The sequence below is a fragment of the Eublepharis macularius genome, chromosome 1 (genome assembly GCF_028583425.1).
Source record: "Eublepharis macularius isolate TG4126 chromosome 1, MPM_Emac_v1.0, whole genome shotgun sequence".
In the NCBI taxonomy this organism is placed as follows: Eukaryota; Metazoa; Chordata; class Lepidosauria; order Squamata; family Eublepharidae; genus Eublepharis; species Eublepharis macularius.
This window is the reverse complement of record NC_072790.1, coordinates 253,551,331-253,572,069: the sequence shown is the minus strand read 5'-3', so window position 1 is coordinate 253,572,069 and position 20,739 is coordinate 253,551,331. Positions and strand designations below refer to the sequence as shown.

The 20,739-nt window shown below is 50.8% G+C and overlaps 1 protein-coding gene across 2 annotated transcripts in view; it reads right to left on the bottom strand.

Annotated features, from left to right (window-relative positions):
* Window positions 1–13,943, bottom strand: part of OTUD7B (OTU deubiquitinase 7B) — a 42,294-nt gene extending 28,351 nt beyond the window's left edge. For both annotated transcript variants that reach the window (XM_054998917.1, XM_054998925.1), the window contains exon 1: window positions 13,860–13,943. The gene's annotated coding sequence lies outside the window, so the exon portion shown is untranslated. The remainder of the gene's footprint in view (window positions 1–13,859) is intronic.
* Window positions 13,944–20,739: the final 6,796 nt, after the last annotated feature.

Below are 20,739 nucleotides of genomic sequence, written 5' to 3'. Positions count from 1 at the left end.
GCACAGATCCAGAGGAGTTAGCCGGGTTAATCTGTAGCTGCAGCACCTTTAAGACTAACCAACTTTATTGTAGCATAAGCTTTCGAGAACCACAGCTCTCTTTGTCAGATGCAAGATGTTTGGCCGGACTCACTGCATGGGCTAAGCAGAAAACTGTCTCCTGGCTGTCTCCTTGCAAGGGACATCCCCCCAAACAACAAGGGGAATAATCTACACAGCCCCCTCACACTCGGGTCTGGCCTAAAAGGAGGGGGTTTGGAGGCCTCCCCTGAGAGGTTCCAGAGTCAAGCCCTCAACTGCAGCAAGCAAATGAAAGCCCAAAACACAGAACCTTTTGCCTCACGCTACCAGCAGTACACTGGATCCACAGCTCCCAACCTGGCGCTTCCATCGCGCAGGCACAGGCTAAGTCAATGCGATCGATAGACACAACATTTAATAAGCGATGTAATAGGACTAGGATCACAGCAGCCGAAGATAAAGTACAGCGTATTAGACATGGTATGTTAAACCAAGGCTGAAAACAGTATTACAGATATAAAAACAAGGCCGTGACAGTAGGATAATACATACAGCACACAGATAAAGCACACTTTACACACTGATATAGTTCACTGCTCTATTCCCTTGCCGAAAGCACCCTCCTGAACAGTTTCATTTTAGGGCAGCCCTATTTCCTCCACAAGAACACCCTCCTGATCAATTCCGCTTTGCAGAATGACAGCGGTGTGGGGATCTCCCCAGCCACTTGCGGCAGGCCACTTCGCAAGGCGGCTCACAAGCAGCTGGCGATCTCACCCCAACTGCAGGGTGGCCCCTTCAGAAGGCTCCGCTCAGGTGAGTGGTGCTCTCACGGCAGAACAAAGGTGAGGGGCCGTCCTGCAGGTATGAGGGTCCCAGTTCATGGGCTTCGCAAGGGACAGCTTTGAACCGGACCTGGTAACTGAAGGGCACCAAGTGGAGCGACTGCACAACGGGCGTGATCCTTACGCTCTGTCCAGGCCCCACTAAGAACCAAGCTCCAGTGTTCTGTACCAACTAAAGACTCAGAGTTGACTTTGAGGGCAGACCCCTGTAGAGACTCCAGGCACAGAAGTCTAGCCTTGATATGACCATGGCTAGGTAAGAACATAAGAGAAGCCATGTTGGATCAGGCCAATGTCCCATCCAGTCCAACACTCTGCCAAAACAACAGCCAAAAACCCAGGTGTCCTCAGGAGGTCTGCCAGTGGGGAAGGGACACTAGAAGACCTCCCTCTGATTGCCCCCCCCCCAAACACCAAGAATACAGAGCCTCACTGCCCTAGACAGAGAGGTCCATCTAGACCTTCTGGCTAACAGCCTCTGATGGACCTCTGCTCCATATGTTGATCCAATCCCCTCTTGAAGCTGTCTATGCTTGAAGCTGCCACCACCTCCTGAGGCAGTGAGTTCCACGTGGAATTAATCATCCTTTGGGTGAAGAAGTACTTCCTTTTATCCGTTCTAACCCAACTGCTCAGCAATTTCATTGAGTGCCCACATGAGTTCTTGTATTGTGAGAAAGGGAGAAAAATACTTCTTTCTCTACCTTCCCTATCTCATGCATAATCTTGTAAACCTCTATCATGTCACCCCTCAGTCGTCCTTTCTCCAAGCTAAAGAGCCCCAAGGGCTTTAACCTTTCTTCATAGGGGAAGTGTCCCATCCCTTTAATCATTCTAGTTGCACTTTTTCCAGTGCTATAATGTCTTTTTTGAGGTATGGTGACCAGAATTGTACACAGTATTCCAAATGAGGCTGTGCCATTGATTTATACAGGGGCATTAGGATACTAGCCCATTTGTTTTCAATTCCCTTCCTAATAATCCCCAGCGTTGCGTTGGCCTTTTTTATTGCCGTTGCACACTGTATCGACATTTTCAGTGAGTTATCCACCACGACTCCAAGATCTCTCTCTTGGTCAGTCTCCGCCAGTTTGGATCCCGGGTGGCCAGACTGGCTGTGCTAAGGCTATCTTCCAGGCCAGACTTGAGCTGGGAAAAAAGAGGTTTTTTGCAGCTGCATTAACTTGCTTCTCCAGCAGTAACGCTGGATCCACCAAAACCACTACGCTCTTGACCAACGTCCTTCCAGAGCTCATCTTTCTCAACAAGCATTACCTAAGTCTCGCCAAGATTTCGTTTTGTTCACTCTTAGCCATTTAACTACAACCAAGAGGTGAAGACTCAGGGCACCCTACCACATCACCAGATCTGGCTAGAAAGAGACATGGCTGGGTATCATCACAGCATATTGGTGATACCCAATTCCCAGACGATGAATAATTTCTCCTAACGATTGTACATAAACACTGAGCAGCATGAGGGAAGCGACTGCGCCCCATGGAACCCCACACGCCCAGTCCCACACTGATGAGAAGTGGTCTCCAACAGCAATCCTCTGAGTCCCATCTGTAAGTAACGGTTTAAACCCCTCCAAAGCACATCCCCTGATACCTACTCCTGCCTCCAGACATCTCAACAAAACAGCTTGTTCTGCTGTGTCAAAGGCTTCAGAGAAATTCAGTAGGAACAACAAGGAGGCACGGTGTTGGTCTCAGATGGAGATCATCAAATAAAGCCACCGGCACCGGTTCTGTCCCACAGACCAGCTTGAAATGAGTCCAGAGCAGACAAGTTATCAACTCTTAGAAATTCAGTCGGCATGGACATGCGAGCGTCCTGAGAAAGCCAGTCTGCTAGTTTTATAAGAAAACAGCTACAGGCATCACATTAGAAAGAGGACTTCCTCCTAATGTTAATTCATTAATTAACTCAAGCAACCAACCAACCCATGCCAATCAGGCATCACCCCATGTGAATAAATGAGTCAACCTGTGGCATTCGGCTCATACGCGTTTATGGAGATGCCTCCTACTGACTCAGCTCAATTTTGTCTCCTCTGCCAGGCAACTGCAGTCCAGGGACTCCCACAGAGACACCGTCTCTCCCAACGTCGGCTACCAGGAACTTTCTGATGCAGACGCCAGGGCTGGAAATCCCTCCACATGCTCTAACCACTGAGCCACAGCCAGCTCTCTGCAGCTCCCATTCCAAGTCTTGCCCTCCCAAGCCTAGGATGAGGGCTGGGAGACCCTCCTGCCCTTCTCCTGAGCTGGGAACCAGACCAGGAAAGGGCACAGCTCGGCAGCAGAGCCCGTGCTTTGCATACAGACTGCCTCAGGTTCAAACCCCGGCATCTCCAGCTACTGACATTGGGAAAGACCCTGTGGAACCAACTGGTTTCACAGTTTACAGCAGCTTCACTTACATGTAGCAGTGCAGGTGAAGGGAAACTCCAAATTCTGGTCATAGATCCAGAGGAGTTAGCCATGTTAGTCTGTAGTAGCAAAATAGTGAAGAGTCCAGTAGCACCTTTAAGACTAACCAACTTTATTGTAGCATAAGCTTTCAAGAACCACAGCTCTCTATATCAGATGCATTGTCAGCTTTGATGCATCTGACGAAGAGAGCTGTGGTTCTCGAAAGCTGTCGATGCATCTGACGAAGAGAGCTCTGGTTCTTGAAAGTTTATGCTTTAATAAAGTTGGTTAGTTACTGGACTCTTTACTATTTTCCAAATTCTGGGAGAGAATCAAGAGGACGATGAGCATTTTTAAACAGATACATTCGTTTTAAAAATAAATGAAATGTGCATTTGCAGATGTAATGTTTTATCACTATAAAAATGAACTAGGTCTGATTTTATAGGTTGGCAGCCCTTGGACAACGCCCCCTGCTCCCCACCCCCCCACCCCCGGGGCCATGTATTTTGCTGGGTGTGAGAGCAGCACATGGAATTCCAGTCGCACATCATCCCAAAAAAGCAACACGCTCATCATACCTCTTATTCTGCTAAAATCTGTGTTTCCACATGATTCACACATCACGTTTTATGACTTCAAAACAGGGAGGGGAAGGTTTCCAAGCTCCTCCTCCCCCCTTTCCAAGTTGTCACAGTGTATTCTGCACGGCAGACTGAGTCAAGCGGCACTCAGGCACCCGTCTGCTCTTTCCAAACCCTCCTGAGCAGGCATCATATTTTCCCGCAACTGTGCAGTTCCATTCCAAAGAGAGAGGGACGAGAGAAGGGAAGACCACGCAGGAGCCGAGGAGGGGCCAAGGGCCGAGCCAGGCGCAGGCCGTGCATAACCAAGGCCCAGCAGCTCACCGGCCTAAGGAGGGGGATAAGGGGGGGCCCAAGAACCGCCACTGCTCGGTCGGCTCAAAGAGCCGCAGCTGCTGGGCACGGAGGCCCCAGAGAGCGCTCACGGAGAACAGCTCCTGATCCTCCTGCCTAACTCTGCCCAACTCTTTCTCTTAAAAGAGAAGAACAAACCCAACAGCCATTTCCCCGCCTTGTGAACAGCGCCTGCCTCCTTCACAAGCCCAGACTTTACTAGAGAGACCTGGTGTGCCGTGCCTCGGGCTTCCGTCCGCGTGGCTTTGTCGTGTTTGCAGTCCGAGTCCCCTGGCATTGTTACTTGGACGTCTTTGCGCTGTCTGATTGAAACGTTTTTAATGTTTTGTAATCCTCCTTGAGTCGCAGTGGGAAAAGCGGGCTAAAAATGAAGTCAATAAATAAGGAAATAAATATACAAGAACTTTCCAACAGCGCTGCTCTTCTCCGGGTTCCTCAAGAGCCCAACATGCGCTCATCAGAAGCAGCTTTGGTCAGCTGGAGGGGTGACTGCTGCTAGGATGTCAAGGGGGGGGGCACATTAATCACTTTTACAGGCTTTAGTTGAAGGCAAGTTCAGGGGTATATTCTGGCCTCTCCACAGAGACTCGAGTGCACCTCCGGCTGGGCTCTGGCCTGCCGCCTTGCCCGGCCCTCTCTCTTGCTCCCTTCCCCCTGCAGCCCACCAAGAGCTTTCCTCTCTCTGTTTTACCTGCCTCGTGAAACCGGAAGGGTGGCCTCGGCTGGGCACTCTCTCCAGGGCTCCTGCCAGTATTTCCTGGGGGTGTCCTGGTAGCAGCTCCCCCTCATCCCATCCTCACTCAGAGGCAGTCGATCTCGGACTCCCAGTGCTGGGAGGGAAAAGCAAAGAGAGGGTCTTGGCCTCTGCGCGCCGTTTCTTGGCCCTCCGGGATGGCTGGCCGGCCGCTGTGTCAGACAGGATGGTGGACCTGACGGACTCTTGTTTCGATCCAGTAGGGCTCTTCTTCGGCTCTTGTCTCCAAAGAGCAAGAGCAAAAGACACAAGAGGAAGGCCTGAAGCAGGCCGTCCCTTCCTCAAAATGCACCCAGCATGGGGAGGAAAGGCGAAGAGGCTCCACTTTGAGGGTACGGCTGTTTTCACCCCAAGATTAAGAGCATCTCATAAGAATCAAGATGCAGCGAATCACAAAACTTGCTGCAGGACAGAGAATATACAACTCTATTTTAGAACAACTCTGGAACTGTTTTGAGGACAAACCGTAAGAGCCGCGTGTCACTCCCAAAGGATTCTGAGAAGTTTGCTTTTGAAGAAGGCCACACATCACACACACACACACACACACCTCAGAGAGGCAGGTTCTTTTACGCACAGCTACCATGGATAATCACATGCTGAGCCATTCATAAAAACAAATAGTCTTTAAATAAAAATAGTCTCAGTTTGCTCCAAGAAAAGCTTGGTTGCTCCCAGAGCGCTTTCAGCTGCTTCGCATGATTTAAGAACGGACTCAGTCTCTCCTCTTCCACGCAGGCCACGGCCAGCCCTCAAGCATGCTTCCCCTGCGGGTGGATGCCGAAGGTCTCCCTGGGGGCCAAGCAGAAAATGCCAAACGCTCCTAGCCCACACGGGTCCAGAGAAGACCTGGACCTGCGCACTAAAACATACTTCATTTTTAAAAACAGAGAACAAAGAGGGAAAGGATGGCCTCGCCTCCCGATGACAGGTTCTTCTTCTAAGTTTTAAAAGTCTACAGGGCTGCCTGCACGCCACCCAACACGCTCTCAGGCTGCTCTTTATCGGGTTCCCTGTTTTATCTGCACTGTTCGATCGGAGACTTTTACATTGTTAGTAACAGCCACATATTTTGGCTAGCTGCCGGGGCAAATTACTGATATATTCCCCATCAAAACTGGTAAACAGACTCTCTTGCAAAAGCACAGAACCGGCTAAAATGTTAATCGCGTAAAGCTACAGTTCCTGTGGCACAAGTTTCTTTCTCTGGGGATCTGTGAGTCCCGTCCGGGGCTGCCAGGCGGAACCCCGAGGGAAGCAGTGTGCAAATCAAGACACAACATAAAGTGCAGCAATGACAACAACAACAACAACACATCCCCAAGGGCCAGAAAAAGCACCTACAAACTAAAGCAACAGAGGAGTTAAAAACACATCCAGTGTGCTGGCAGGAAAGATCTCCAAGCTTTTCACTGAACAGCTGAAGGCTCACCGGAGCAAGAATGCCACAGGCACCACCGAGGGCAGGCCCAGCTCTATACCCCCAGCCTTGTGCCCCTTAAAGGAAGGCAAGCAGAGCCAAGCCCCCCCTGCAGGCCTAAGGCAGGTGCAGAGAGAGGAGCCCCCCAGCACAGGGAGGCAGCAGGCCCCAGGGCATTTAAAGGCCCGTGGCAATACTTCACATTGGGGCCCGCAGTGCCCCAAGACAGCCGGCAGCATGCCACACTGGCTACACCTTCCCACACAGGCCCACGATCAGAGTGCACAGGCAAGGCCAAAGGTCAGCTGGGGCAGAAGGACCCTTTCTAGCAGAAATAACAAGAGACCCGGCAGGAGTGAAGAGCAACAACGGGGGCACGGGAGAGGGAGGCTTGGAAGGAGAGCATGGCTTGGGAAGGACACCGGCAGGCCACTCCCACCAACCCACACAGCAGCAGCAGCAACACAACCTCGTCGCTGCAGCCTAGATATGGGGCGGGGGGGGGGGGAGGCTGACCGGACTGGCAACCTTCTCTCCAAGGAGACAGCAACCGGAAGACACCCCCCCCCCACACACACACACACCCCACTGGGGAGTGAGGACGAAAAGCCGGCCAGCAAACCGGCACTCACCTGGCTGCCCGTGATAAGTGGCTCCTCCTGATGACCAGGCAGGCCAGGGAACGGGCTCTTCCCTTCAGGCCCCTGCTCTGCCACAGATGACTCACCGAGGCATGTTCACACACAGCGAGCAGGTGAGCTAGCAAGTCACTTGTTTTGGTGGACGAGTGAGGTCTGAGGGCTTACTGGAAAGGCAGGTGCCAGCTCATCTACATACACACGCCCCAGAGCTCCGCTGGGGAAGATTTCAGGGCACTCAAAATGCCCACTGGGGACGTTTCTCTGCTGCTGGAGAGCAGAGCCCTGTTCCTGAAGAGCAGCCAGACATCCGCTTGATCCCTTGTGACAGGGAGGGGGAAGGACACCCCTGCCATTGTTTGCCCCCCCCCTCCACACTGGATATTCAGAGGAGCACCACCACTGGCCGTGGAATAGGAAAGAGTCCAGCAGCACCTTTAAGACTAACCAGCTTTCTCGTAACATAAGCTTTCAAGAACCACAGCTCTCTTCGTCAGATTTTGTGACTACAGACTAACACAGCTCTCTTCGTCAGATTTTGTGACTACAGACTAACACAGCTCTCTTCATCAGATTTTGTGACTACAGACTAACACGGCTAACTCCTCTGGTTCACTGACCACAGAGGCTCCACCAAGCTCAGCCTGGCAAACAAGCCTTCCAAGGCTTTTAGCCTGCTGGTCCACACATATCCACATGAGATGCCCATCACGTAAGACAAAGAGACCAAACTTCTACAAAGCTTCCTTGTGTGGTCACCCAAATGTTGCCAGAGACAAGCAGGTAGGGAACCCTGCTCTAGCCACCAGGCCAACAGCCACAGGCAGACCTCCAAAGAACATCCCCACCGGCTCTCAGGGACTCCTGTCAATTCCTAGCCCTGCCGTGCAGCTCTGTTTTCAAGAGCATACGGGCAGCACCAGAGCTGAAGCTGAAAACAGAGATGTTGTTTGCATGGTACAGGAACGGGAACTCCTAAGCAGGCCTGCACAATTCTTGCACTTTGCTGCACAAAGGCACACAGCGTTTATTTCCTTATTTACCCCAGGGTTTACTCTGCCTTTTGGACTTTCTTCCTCCTCCGTCTCTCAAAAACCTCATCAGGGTGAACTAGACAAGCCTGCCTCTCCAACTGTAATCTACCTTGGGGACCACATCAGCAACTCAGATACAATCAAGGGTCAGAGCAACTCCATAGCCCTCGCCTGACCTTGTGTCAACAGCTCGAGTGCGTTTGGCCAGCGGTTCCTCCGAGCTCTAGCTGTTGTCTGCATTGATACATTGAAGGAAAGCCATTTCAAGTGGGTGGCCATGTCGGTCTTCAGTACAAGAGCAAAGATTTGAGCCCAGAAGTACATTCAAAACCACCATGGCCTCCAGGGTGTGGGCTTCCGAGAGTCAAGCTCCCTTTGGCAGACCGAAAGAGGAATGGAGACCCCTGAGCCCGTATGTCCCAGTCCGAAGGGGGGGGGGTGCTGCAAAGAAGGGAGTCAGGATGCAAAGGGAAAACGCACGATGTCGTCAGCTTGATTAGAGCAGGGGAGGAAATGCAGGAGATTGGCACTGGCTGTGAGATAGGAACCCTGTGTGTCCCTACGATACTCCTCTCTGACAGGCATCGGGAGGCAAATCTTTTCTTGCCCACAGACTGCCTTCTATCCTTAACCAAGTTCTCACTCACAATAACGCTCTTCTGAACATGGCCACAGACTCCGGGACTACGATCTGCAATAAACCAAGATGCCAACTCTGTCCCGATATTCACCCCAACGACACAATCGCTGGACCTAACACCACCAAACGTGGTCATGTTGCAAACTATTTAAAACAGAACAGTTCAGGACAGAATTTTTATAAATTTTATAACAGAATGATTCAGGAAGACTTTTCAACAGAGGGAACAGGACTACGGAGGATACTACTGTAATACACTAATGATATGTACCGTATGTTTTTATTTTGCTCTAGCTGCATTATATTTCTTCTCATGTAATACCATTTCTTGCATTGCTTAACATGGCATGTTTCATACTTATGCCTTGTTTCAGATTTCTGCAGTCTTCGTCCTATTACATTGTTTATTAGATCCAGAGCACTTAGCCGTGTTAGTCTGTAGTTGCAAAATAGTAAAGAGTCCAGTAGCACCTTTAAGACTAACTTACTTTATTGTAGTATATTGTAGCATTATTGTAGATGCATCTGACGAAAAGAGCTGTGGTTCTCGAAAGCTTGTGCTACAATAAAGTCGGTTAGTCTTAAAGGAGCTACTGGACTCTTTGCTATTGTTTATTAGCTGTCTCCTCCTCTCGTACATTACGCTGATTTGCTCAAGTCAGATTACATAACGTCTAAGTGAGAAAGGAGGAGTATAAATGAATACATTCTCAAGAAGACCACTCCACCATACTAGAACCACCACAAAAAAGCCAGAAATAGGCCTTGACTGGCAGTCTAACTGTTGTGTCAGAATTTAAAATTAGAGGCAGTCTTGCAGATATGAGAAGAACTTTAAGAGAAAGAACCTTGAACGGTGCTTGGAACCCCAATGTGGGTTTTCTGGGGAAATCAGAGTTAGAAAACTTTCCAATTCAAATTTAACTAAATAATTTAAATTATTTTATCATGACAAAACAAATACCCCATGCAAAGGTGCTGTCTGTGCCTCACAACCCACACGACTTATTTGCTAGCCCAGACAACTATAGGTGAACACAGAATATATTTACACACGTGGGGCAGAAAGTTTTCTGTGGAAAAATATATACTGGATATGAGTTTTATACTCCAATACGTCACTTAAGGTCAGACGTAACAGGAAAGGGCATCTCTCGGACTCCAACCCAACATCTAAAGGAGTGAAACAAGGATGTGTTGCGGCACCTTTGCTGTTAATTTTCTATAGAAACATCATGGGGAATAGCTTAAGTAACCCAGACTTCCATCCGCTATACTAGCTGACAGCAGAATACCTCTGCTACTATACACTGATGACACAGTTATACTATCGAGAACCCCAGCGGATCTCAGAAGAGCCCTGAAAACGCTCACTCACTTCTGTGAAGAGAATCTATTAGTGATTAACCATCAAAAAACTAAAATCACGTTTGGCAAGAGGCCTGAGACTAGGATAAGGAACATAAATGTTCCATATTAGAACAGGCGGCGAGTTACAAATATTTGGGGGGTGGTGTTACAATCTTCTGGGGCAAGAAAAGTCCACCAGGAATACACGGCCAAAGCTGCCCATTAATCTGCCCAAGCCATAGTTAAATTCACGCACTAAAGGAGGGCAATATATCCCAGCAGCGCTCAAGTTACATCAGGCCAAAACTTTGCCCCAGCTCATGTACGGCATGGCGGTAGGCCCATCCCCTTCTAGGCACACGCCACTTGAACAAGTTCAATCTACATTTCTAAGATCTTTATTCCAACTTCCCAGCTGTGTCTCTAACACAAGTTTGCATTAATAATAACATTCGATTTATATACCGCCCTTCAGGACAACTTAACGCCCACTCAGAGTGGTTTACAAAGTATGTCATTATTATCCCCACCACAACAGCAAACATCCTGTGAGGTGGGTGGGGCTGAGAGAGCTCTGAGAGAGCTGTGACTGACCCAAGGTCACCCCGCTGGCTTCAAGTGGAGGAGGGGGGAATCAAACCCGGCTCTCCAGATCAGAGTCCCGTGCTCTTAACTACTACACCAAACGGGCTGATTAAAGCCAGCCTGATTAAAGCAGAGGCCAGAGTATTTCTCGCCTCTATTAATTTATAGCTTAAACTAAATTACACCCCTCAGGGCTTAACGTTTTTAACCCTCCGGGACAGCTTTCAATCCTCATGATTAAAGGCAGTGTACCGTAAGCAGATGAGTTTTGACTTTTCTCCCCAAACTATCCTAGAAATACACAAAACCAACTATATAGCAAAGGTTGCTAGACACTAAATGCCAGGGTGCCATTAGAACACCAAATTTCCGGGCATTTGAGATATGTTGTCTCCTCGGCTGTTACCTCTCATTATTCGAGACTTCAGGCCAAAGGAGGTCATTTTCTCTCGCTAGATGGAAAGTACTTCCCTCCGTGGTGGTGGAGGGGCAATACAGAAAGATCCCTGCATTGGAAAGGGTCTGCCCCTCTGACAACAGGAAAGTTGAAACTGTAGAACACACTTTACTCTATTGTCCACTAATATCAAGACACCCGCTTAAAGATCATTTCCCTTCTACTCAGAAGGAATCCTGGCTGCTTTGACCTACAGGTTATTAGGACGCTTCTTATGGGCGTTAACACACGGGTCACAACACTGCGTGAGATTCCTCGCAGCTGTCTGTAAAATCTGCCAGGAAATCCTATGAACTAAACAGGAATTTTAGCAACCTAGACTTCCCGATTTCGGCTACACTACCTGACACTTCAAATTGTTGTATCCTTGTAAGATTTATGAATTTTAAGAATTGTATTTCTTTAAGAACTGCATTTCTCTCTGCATGATTTTATTTTTTAAGAATTGTATTTATGGCCTGGTCGTGGACTGTGTTAATAACAGTATTAGAAAATTTGCAGCCCCACATCATGGGCTTGGAAACAAAGAGGCAGCCAGTGCAACTCTTGCAAAATAGTTGTAACATGCCTACTCTTTCTGGCTTCAGCCAGCAGCCAGGCTGTGGAATTTTGTACCACATGAACTTTCTGGTTGGTTGTCAAGGGAAGCCCTGCACAGAGCACGCAACAGTAGTCTAGCCTCAAGGTTATGACAGTATGGATCAACATGACATGACTGCTTGAGCCCAAAAAGGGTTTTAAGAGACCTGCAAGAGGATGAGATAAAGAAGCCTCAGCTCAAGCTTTTCTGACCCAAGGAGACAGGGCAACATCTAGCTCCCAGATGAAGCAGCCATGGAGGGGGCAGGAGCACCGCGTAGACCAAGTAAGAGCAACCAAACGTACGGTGCCATGCAGTGCATCTGGCTGCACCCAACTGGGGCTGCTGAAGTCCATCTCCCTGTCCCTCCGGCTCCACCGCCCCATCTAGCAGCTGCTTCCTTTTGCAGGGCTGCTGGAAACCGGGGCCACAGTTGCAGCCCAGAAGCAGGCCCTACCTGAGAGCCGGTTACTTGGCGCTTTGGTCAACTAAACTTCCTGAGAACTGGCTCCGTTCCAGTGGGTGTGATCAGTATGAAGCAAGGCTTGTTTTGTGGCAGGCATTTGTCTGCCGAAGGCACGGAAGTTTTGCTGGCCAAGCCCTAAGATTGCATCACGTAACGTTTGTGAGTCACATTCATGAAAAGCAACGTCTGCGGACATATTGCTGCAGGAGCCAAGGACAGGAGTTCCTCAACAGGATTCTGAAGATCTGCATCAGCACCCTGGGAGGAAGGACTGGCCCTGCCGTTCATGCCCAGCGAAGAAGCGAGCCCCACTAAAGGGCAGCAAATTGCTACGAGGGGGTGGGGATGGGTGGCAGGAAATATGGATGTTTCTTAGGCCAGAAATGCAGGTGGACTTATTCCATCCCTGGCCAAAATTTCTTCCCTGCTTAAGCCCCCTGAAATGAGGGCGCTTCTGTTGAACAGTGGAAGGATTGGTCTGGGTAGATTTATTTAAAACATTTATTAGCTGCCTTTCTACCTTACAGGAACTCAAGGCAGCTTACAATAGATATAACTATTATAAACAAAAGCAAAATTTAAAAGTACAGTTTAAGACAGCCGATAAATATAGAAACAAAGGTAAGAAAAAGCAGTCCTAAATAAAAACACCTTCCGTTGCCTTCCGAAGACAGGCGCACCGCCCTGGGGATTGGTTTTTTTATTTATTTTATTTACTTCATTTATACTCCACCTTTCTTCTCAATGGGGACCCAAGGGGGCTTGCAAAATTCTCCTTTCCTCCATTTTATCCCCGCCACATCCCTGTGAGTTCGGTTAGGCTGGCCTGAGGCCACCCCACAAGCTTCCATGGTGGAGTGGGGCTTCCAACCTGGTTCTCCCAGCTCCTAGTCAGGCACTCCAGCCACTACACCCCCTGCTCTTCCTTAACTGGGGGCCTGCCACCCAAAAGGCCCTCTCTCGTGTGTCCACAAGGGGAGCTTCCGTAGCTGATGGGAGTCAGGAAGGGGATCTTAGTTCCTGGGCAGGGTATGGGAGAAGACGGTCCTTCAGATCCCCGGGTCTCAAGCCATGTCGGGCTTCAAGGGGCAGAACCAACCCCTTGAACTGGGCTTGGGAGCAGACTGGTGGTGGTGGTGGTGGTGGTGGAGACTGCCGCCTAGTCCTAGCTGACCGGCCCGTGCAATGGCTGCAGCCCAGCCCTCGCCCCCTGCCCCGGCGGCAGCTTCCGAACCCTCTTCAAGGGAGGCCCCAGGCAGCGCACAGAGCAGCAGTCCAGGCGAGCGGGAAGGCAGGCAGGCAGGCGCCACCCAGGGCCGGGAGAACCGCAGCTGGGCGAGGCGGTGTGGGGCAGAGGCCGCCACGGCCAAGGCTGCAGAGGTGTCGCGCGGGTCTACCGCCGCCGCTCCCGCCAGCAAGGGCCCCAGGCGAGGCAGGCCCGGGGAGGCCAGGCCAGGCCGGCCGCGGGCGCACCAGAAGGGCCGGGACCAGCGCGGAGCCGACGGCCCGTCAGCGGGCAGGAGGCGCCCCGCAGAGGGAGGGGGCCGGGCCTCCCGCGGCCTGTCGCCGCCGGGCCGGAGGGCAGCGGCCTTCGCAGGGCCGGGCCGGGAGCGAGGGAGGCGGGGAGGGGGGCGGCCTCGCAGCGGGCCCGGCGCGGCGGCGGAGGGGCCGGGCCCGCGGGGCGCCGCCTGAGGGGCCGCGGGGCTGCGCTCACCCTTCCGGGCGTCGTCGTCCTCGGCCGCCATCCCGCCGCCGCCCCTCCCGCAGGCGCCTTCCGCGGCCGACGCTGGTGCGCCACTCCGCCGCGCTCCGCCTCCCCGGAACTCGGGCGCCGCCCCGCTTTCCGCCCGGAGGCCTTTCGCCGGCACACGCAGGGCGGGGCCGCGCAGCCCCTTCCCCGCACGCCCCCCTCCGCCCCCCAGGCCCCGCCCCTCTCCGCGCGCGCCTGCGCCTGCGCCCTCCCGCTGCCCCGGCGCCCGAGCGGGAGGGGCGGGGCCGCAAAGAACAACAAGGGCAGCCACGGGTGCCAACTCTGGGATGGGGGATTCCTGGAGACGGAGGGAACTCAACAGAGCGCAATGCCACAGAAGCACCAAGACTAGCCAACTTTATTGTAGCATATTGTAGCATTATTGTAGAGGCATCTGACGAAGAGAGCTGTGGTTCTCGAAAGCTTATGCTACAGTAAAGTCGGTTAGTCTTAAAGGTACTACTGGACTCTTTACTATTTTACAACTGCAGTCTACCACGGCTAACTCCTCTGGATCAATGCCATAGAGTGGACCCTCCAAAGCGGCTCTTTTCTCCAGGGGACCTGGCTGCTGTGGCCTGGAGATCCGCTGTAATTCCAGGGGAGCGCCAGCCCCCACCTGGAGGTTGGCAAAACTAGCAGCAACACACTTATCTACGGCTCTTAGAGATAGATGAGAGGCCACTCAGAGCAGAGAACGAAGTCAGTGTTGTTATCTCCGCAATCCAGCTGGGGAGGAGGGGCTTGCCTAAGGCCATCTATTGAGCTCATAGAAGAAGTAATAATAATGCATCTGACAAAGAGCGCTGCGGTTCTTAAAAGTGCTACTGGACTCTATTAGTTTGCAACTACAGACTAACACAGCTCCTCTGGATCTATAATAAACAACAACAATAACAGCAATAATACTAACTGCTCTTATATACTGTTCTTCTATATAGATTTGTTCCCACAGTGAACAAAATCTCTCAGCTCTGAGGAGCTGAGGCTGAGAAGATGGGGGCTTACCTAAGGCCACCTGCTGAGCTCATGACAGGGGTGGGAGTCAAACCCGCAGAGTGCCGATTTGCAGCCCAACCACCTAACCACTATGCTGCAACAGCTGCATACAGTAACAACTCTGCTTATATACCACTCTTCTAGCCAGATGAGTGCCCCCCTCTCAGAACAGTGAACAGTCTCTGTTACCCACAATACAGCTGGGGAGCTGGACTGAGAGGAGGGGCTCACTCAAGACCCCCTGCAGAGCTCAAGGCAGGAGTGAGAGTTGAATCAGCAGAGTGCTGATTCGCAGCCAAGCCACTTAACCACTATACTGTAGCAGCCCTTCCCCTGGCACTAGCATGCATAAGAGGCACACACACGTGTGGCACCAATGAGAAAAGGAAGAGCACTGCTAGTCAGGCAAGGCAAGCACTCTTGGCATGAGGGATCGCACAGGGGCTGTCCACTCTTGGCATTGGGGGAGAGGTGGCACAGACCACAACCCTAGGAAACCCCTGGCTGAGGTTTGGAAGGAGACAAAAAAGCCCTGCTTGCAAACTCTTCTTGCTAGGTAGAACAGGACCTGTTTCTGCTACCCCCTGAGAGAGCCCTCCTGGATCTCGTCAAGCCGAACGACCTCTGGGAACTGGGGCTGTCAGCTGGGCTAAGCCATAAACTGGGTTTCTGGCTGGTGGCTGGGAGGGGTGGGATGCTGGACCAGGTGGGCCTCTGGGCTGGTCCTTCTCAGCCCTTATGTCCTCGCAGGTGAGCCATACTAGTGGTTTTGAACCAAAGAGAGGAATTCAGTGATACGTTGAGGCATAGCTCTGTTCTTCCATCCTCCGCAAGTCTGCTGAAGACGGAGCCCTCCCGTCCCTTCCTGAAAACACCCCTGCTCAGATTCTAAAGCAAAACTCCATTGCTGGTAAGCCAGAAAGAACTGCCTTTCTCTGCCCCATTACGCCTTGATACCACTGTTGCTTTCCAAAGACCATAAGGAGCATGCTCGAACATGGCAGGCAAGGTGGCCTCTGTGCTTGTTAGAAAACTGTACTCACCACCTCCACTCAGCATTGACGCCTCACAGGAGGTCTATGCCTCACTTCACACCAGTGCTCTCGCCATTACTGTAAAATATGTTTTGCTCCCAATCATTTCTAGGAGGGCAAGAGAACAATGAAGCAGTGGGAGAGCGCTGGCACATGGGTCCCTTGGAGGAGAGGGACAGTCTGTCCTGGACAGCCCAAGGGCAGCCGAGTGCCTCGCATTCTCTCTCTTGTAGGCTGCCAGCGCTGACAGGCAAAGCATGCAGAATATGCACAGGGTCAGCTTATGGTGTTTGTTTTATCTTTCCGAAAGGCAGGGAGGAGGGATTTCCTTGCAGAGGGGTCTGCCGTGTAGGGAAGGAGGAAACACATTCTCTGGGGCACAGTCCGATAGGAATTCTCCAATGGGATTAATCAAAATCATTTGATTGACTAAAAAGATGTCCCTGCTTAATCAGGCAGGCAATTTAAACAAGTCCTTTAAGTACTTAACAAATCCAGTGGAGAGCAGGTGCCCTTGAAAGGGAGGCGTTTTTCACAGGGAGTCTATATTCACAGATAGTCCTTCCACTGTTGTTCAGATACATCATCTAAAAACAAAGTGCCTTTTTTCTTCAGCACTGTTTGATATGTTTATTATGCCAATTTTATCCATTGGTTAACTGGCTAAAGTCAACTAAAGTTTCTTTAACTAGGGAAGCTTGAGCGCTGACTGGTTCAGTTCATGTCCCGATCTCCAGTTGCAAATAGGGAGCTGATTTGTTTTGCTGCTGTTGGCAGCCCAGCTGTTTTTGAACGGCTCAAGCCACATATTCAACCCGTACGTTATTGTACAATGTACAGTATTTCAGACATTCCCACGTGAGCCCATGTTACTTTGTGCACGCATGTATTTGTAGAGATCTGCAGAAGCTGTAGTTAGGGAAGTTACGTACTGTAGGGAGAATCAATTTCACCTCCTGTGCAGATGTAAAAGCAGCCTCAAGACAGAAGGAAATGAGCCTCTCCTACCGCCGTCGCTGCCAAGCTGTTTGGTGTACAGCCTGGATTGTGGCAGGGTGAGGAGATCCGAGGCTCAGCTTGCACGAGGCGGCTGCTGGCGTAAGCAGCCTGCAGCCTTCCTGGCACCAACATGTCGACAGAGTGCCCACTGGGCATGCACAAGAGCCCAGATTCAGTCCCGGGTGCCTCTAGTTTACACGGATCTCTGGGAGCAGGTGCCGAGGAAGACCTTCCCTTGCCTGAGATTCTGCACAGCCGCTGCCAATGAGGGGAAACACTGCTGAGCTAGGTGGAGGGATAGTTTAAGGCAGGTTCATGTGAAAATTCAGAGTGGAACCATTGCCCTGATTCAGGGAGGCCCGCGATAAAACCTGCCGGTATGATGTAGTGGGAAGAGACTCTGGTCCCCGGGTTCAAGTGCCCGCTCTGTCGTGGAAGCTCCCTGGGTGGCCTTGTTGGACCAGCCACACACCCTCTCGCCTCACATGATTGCTATTGTTGTGGATCAAATGGGAGGACAGGAGAACAATCTAAGTTGCTTTGGGTCCCCAATGGAGAGAAAAGAGAGGTGTCATCTCTAAAATAAGTCAAGCCTCTGAGGCACTGGATTTCCCCTTTGTGCATCTTTCAGTATGCTACATATATACTTCTGTACCCACTATTATGGGAAAGAAGGCGGCATGGGATAGCTCCGTCTCAGAAGCCCAGCAGGTGGGTGCTTGGCCACCAAGACTCTGCAGAGGGCGGCGATGACAAACCACCTCTGCCTCTCACTTGCCATGAAAGCCTCTTGCTGGGGTCATCGTAAGTCGACGGTGACTTGGCAGCACATACATACTCACAAACCCGCTATTATGAACCCAGATTGCATTAGTGTTCCCAGACAAGTACACAAGTGTTTGCAGATAGGTTTACACCGATATCCACAGTTCATGGGAAAGTGTAGATGGCTTTCATGTGCACGTCATGCAACACCTAAACCCTGCTACAAAGCTCTTCTTTCTGTTTTCTAGCTTAACCTCACTTTACATGAGCAGTGATAACTTGTTGTGCTGCAAAACACACAGGTAACCAACAAGATGATTAAGAGTTCTTCGGGGGTATCCAAAATGGGATCTGGGAGTATGTTTTCCTCTTGCCCCCTCCCGTGTTCCGTCTCTGAGGTTGTTCTCTTGCCTTCCCTCTGTTTTATCCTCATCACAGCCCTATATGAAGTTGGCTAGGCTAAGAGTGACTAGTCAGACATTGAGCTTTAGGACTGAGAGGGGATTTAATAACAACAACAACAACATTTGATTTATACATCGCCCTTCGGGACAACTTAATGCCCACTCAGAGCGGTTTACAAAGTATGTCATTATTATCTCCACAACAACAAAAAACCCTGTGGGGTGGGTGGGGCTGAGAGAGCTCCAGAGAGCTGTGACTAGCCCAAGGTCACCCAGCTGGCTTCAAGCGGAGAAGTGGAGAATCAAACCCGGCTCTCCAGATTGGAGTCCTGCCGCTCTTAACCACTGCACCAAACTGGCTACACCAAACCTAGGATTTGCACCTAGGTTGCCCTAGCCAGCACTCAAATCACTACACCACACTGTCTGTGCTGGGTGTGCGTATTCTCCTGATTCCCAGGAACTGAAGACCAGAGCTGCTGGATATAACCACGCAGCTACCTGTCCAAGATTCAAATCCAAATACAGCCCCAAAGACTCCTGTGAGCCACGACAGAATCGGCACCCCCCCCACCCCGCACCCCAGGCCAGATGAGGCCATTCTTCTGATGGAGCAGATTAGCTCAGAAAGCCTCTGATTCTTTGGAGGCCTGCAGCCCCCCCCCCCCGACATCTGCCACTACCTCTTTGGAGTGCTGTTCCAGTCATGTTTATTGAAGTGGTTGATTATTTCACTTCAACTTGCAGAATTCAAAGGGATGCGCGCCGCCTTGGCCTCAGCCTGCTCCTCTCTCCCTACTTAGCTGTCCAAGTGCTGTTGTGAAGACACCCTGTTTCTGCACACAGCACTTGCTCAGCCGTATGGGGTCCACCCCCATCCTGCCCCTTACTTTCCTCAACCCCTTGTGAGTCCTTCCCCTGTCTCCTCTGATCTTTCTGGAAGACTGATTTGAGCCAGTATTCCTGCCCGTAAACGCACACTTCCTCAACCTCCCTGCTGAGAAATTCTCATATGATGCTTACAAATGTTCAGACATTATGCATATATTACCACGGTAATCCTACCCCCAAAAGATATCCATAATTATTATCTGAATATTGCAGATGAAGGCCTGATACTGTGAGAGTCACTGGACTAAGGCCGCAGTCCTATGCATGCATGCTTAGCTGAACATTAATGACATAATTCTGAGGAAGCATGCATAGGGTTACATTGGCAAGTCACATAGTTGAGATCAGGGCTTTTTTTCAGGGGGAACGCGGGGGAATGGAGTTCCGGAACCTCTTGAAAATGGTCACATGGCTGGTGGCCCTGCCCTCTGATCTCCAGACAGAGGGGAGTTTAGATTGCCCTCTGCACCGCTCAGCGGCACGGAGGGTAATCTAAACTCCCCTCTGTCTGGAGATCGGGGCGGGGCCACCAGCCCTGTGACCATTTTCAAGAGGTTCCGGAACTCCGTTCCCCCGCGTTCCAGCTGAAAAAAAGCCCTGGTTGAGATACAGTGTGAATTTTCCAGCTTGCCAAGGATTCGTAGGCTACTTCAGAAATGGTTTCCATGAAAAGCCATTCCTGATGTTATTTATTTATATTTACATTCTTTGGAAACTCTTTTCTCACTGAGACTCTAGGCAAATTACAGAGTTTAAGTCAATATGATTAATGGCTGAAACATTCGATAAACAATGCAGCAGGGTATGGCTTGTAGAAAATTGGAAACACGCATAAATCCAAATGCATAGCCGAAACAAAACATAAGAATTTGACCTGACATATTAAATGGCAGAAACTACCTGGTAGGAGCATATTTGCAGCAACAGACAGTACAAGTAGTATAGCATACAGTCCCTATCCCTTTGCCAAAGCATCTCTCTGCATCATTTCCTTACAGCACAGTCCTATTACCGATAGAAAAGAGCAAGAGTCCAGTAGCACCTATAAGACTAACGAAATTAGTGGTAGGGTAGGAGCTTTCATGAGTCACAGCTGTATCTGAAGAAATGATCTGTGACTCACGAAAGCTCCTACCCTACCACTAATTTTGTTAGTCTTATAAGCGCTACTGGACTCTTGCTCTTTTCTACTGCTACAGACAAGACTAACATGGCTACCCATCCAGTCCCATTGCCTGTGTAAAAAAGCCCTCCTGGATACTTCAGTTTTGCAGAGTTTGCAGACAGCCAAGAGAGAGGGAGCTTTCCGGACCTCCTCAGGCAGGCTGCTCCATAAGGTCGGGGCCACCACAGAGAATGCATGTGTGGGGGGAGCTGTTGATTTTGCCCACTCGCGTTCCCCCTGAAAAAAATCCCTGACTATGACCCTTGAAAGCTGGAAGCAGCCTGGGTCTTTCTGGACCTTGGAGAGGACCTGGTCTAGAAGCCATCGTCCGAATTTCCTTCTCGCTCATTGCCAATATGCAGGAGCTTTGGTTCTCCAGGGACACCCATCCTCAAGGGCACTCTCTTTAGGGTGAATCCTGGCACCGACCAAGAAAGTCTGGGGACTACCCCAGAATTAGGCCTGTCTCGGAGAGGAACCCTCCTCACCTTCCCTGCTGCTGGTTATAGTTCACACCCCTCACTCTGGTGGACTTCAGTGGGAGCAAAGAGCTGGGGGGGGGGCACGTGGTGTCAATCATGTGCCTG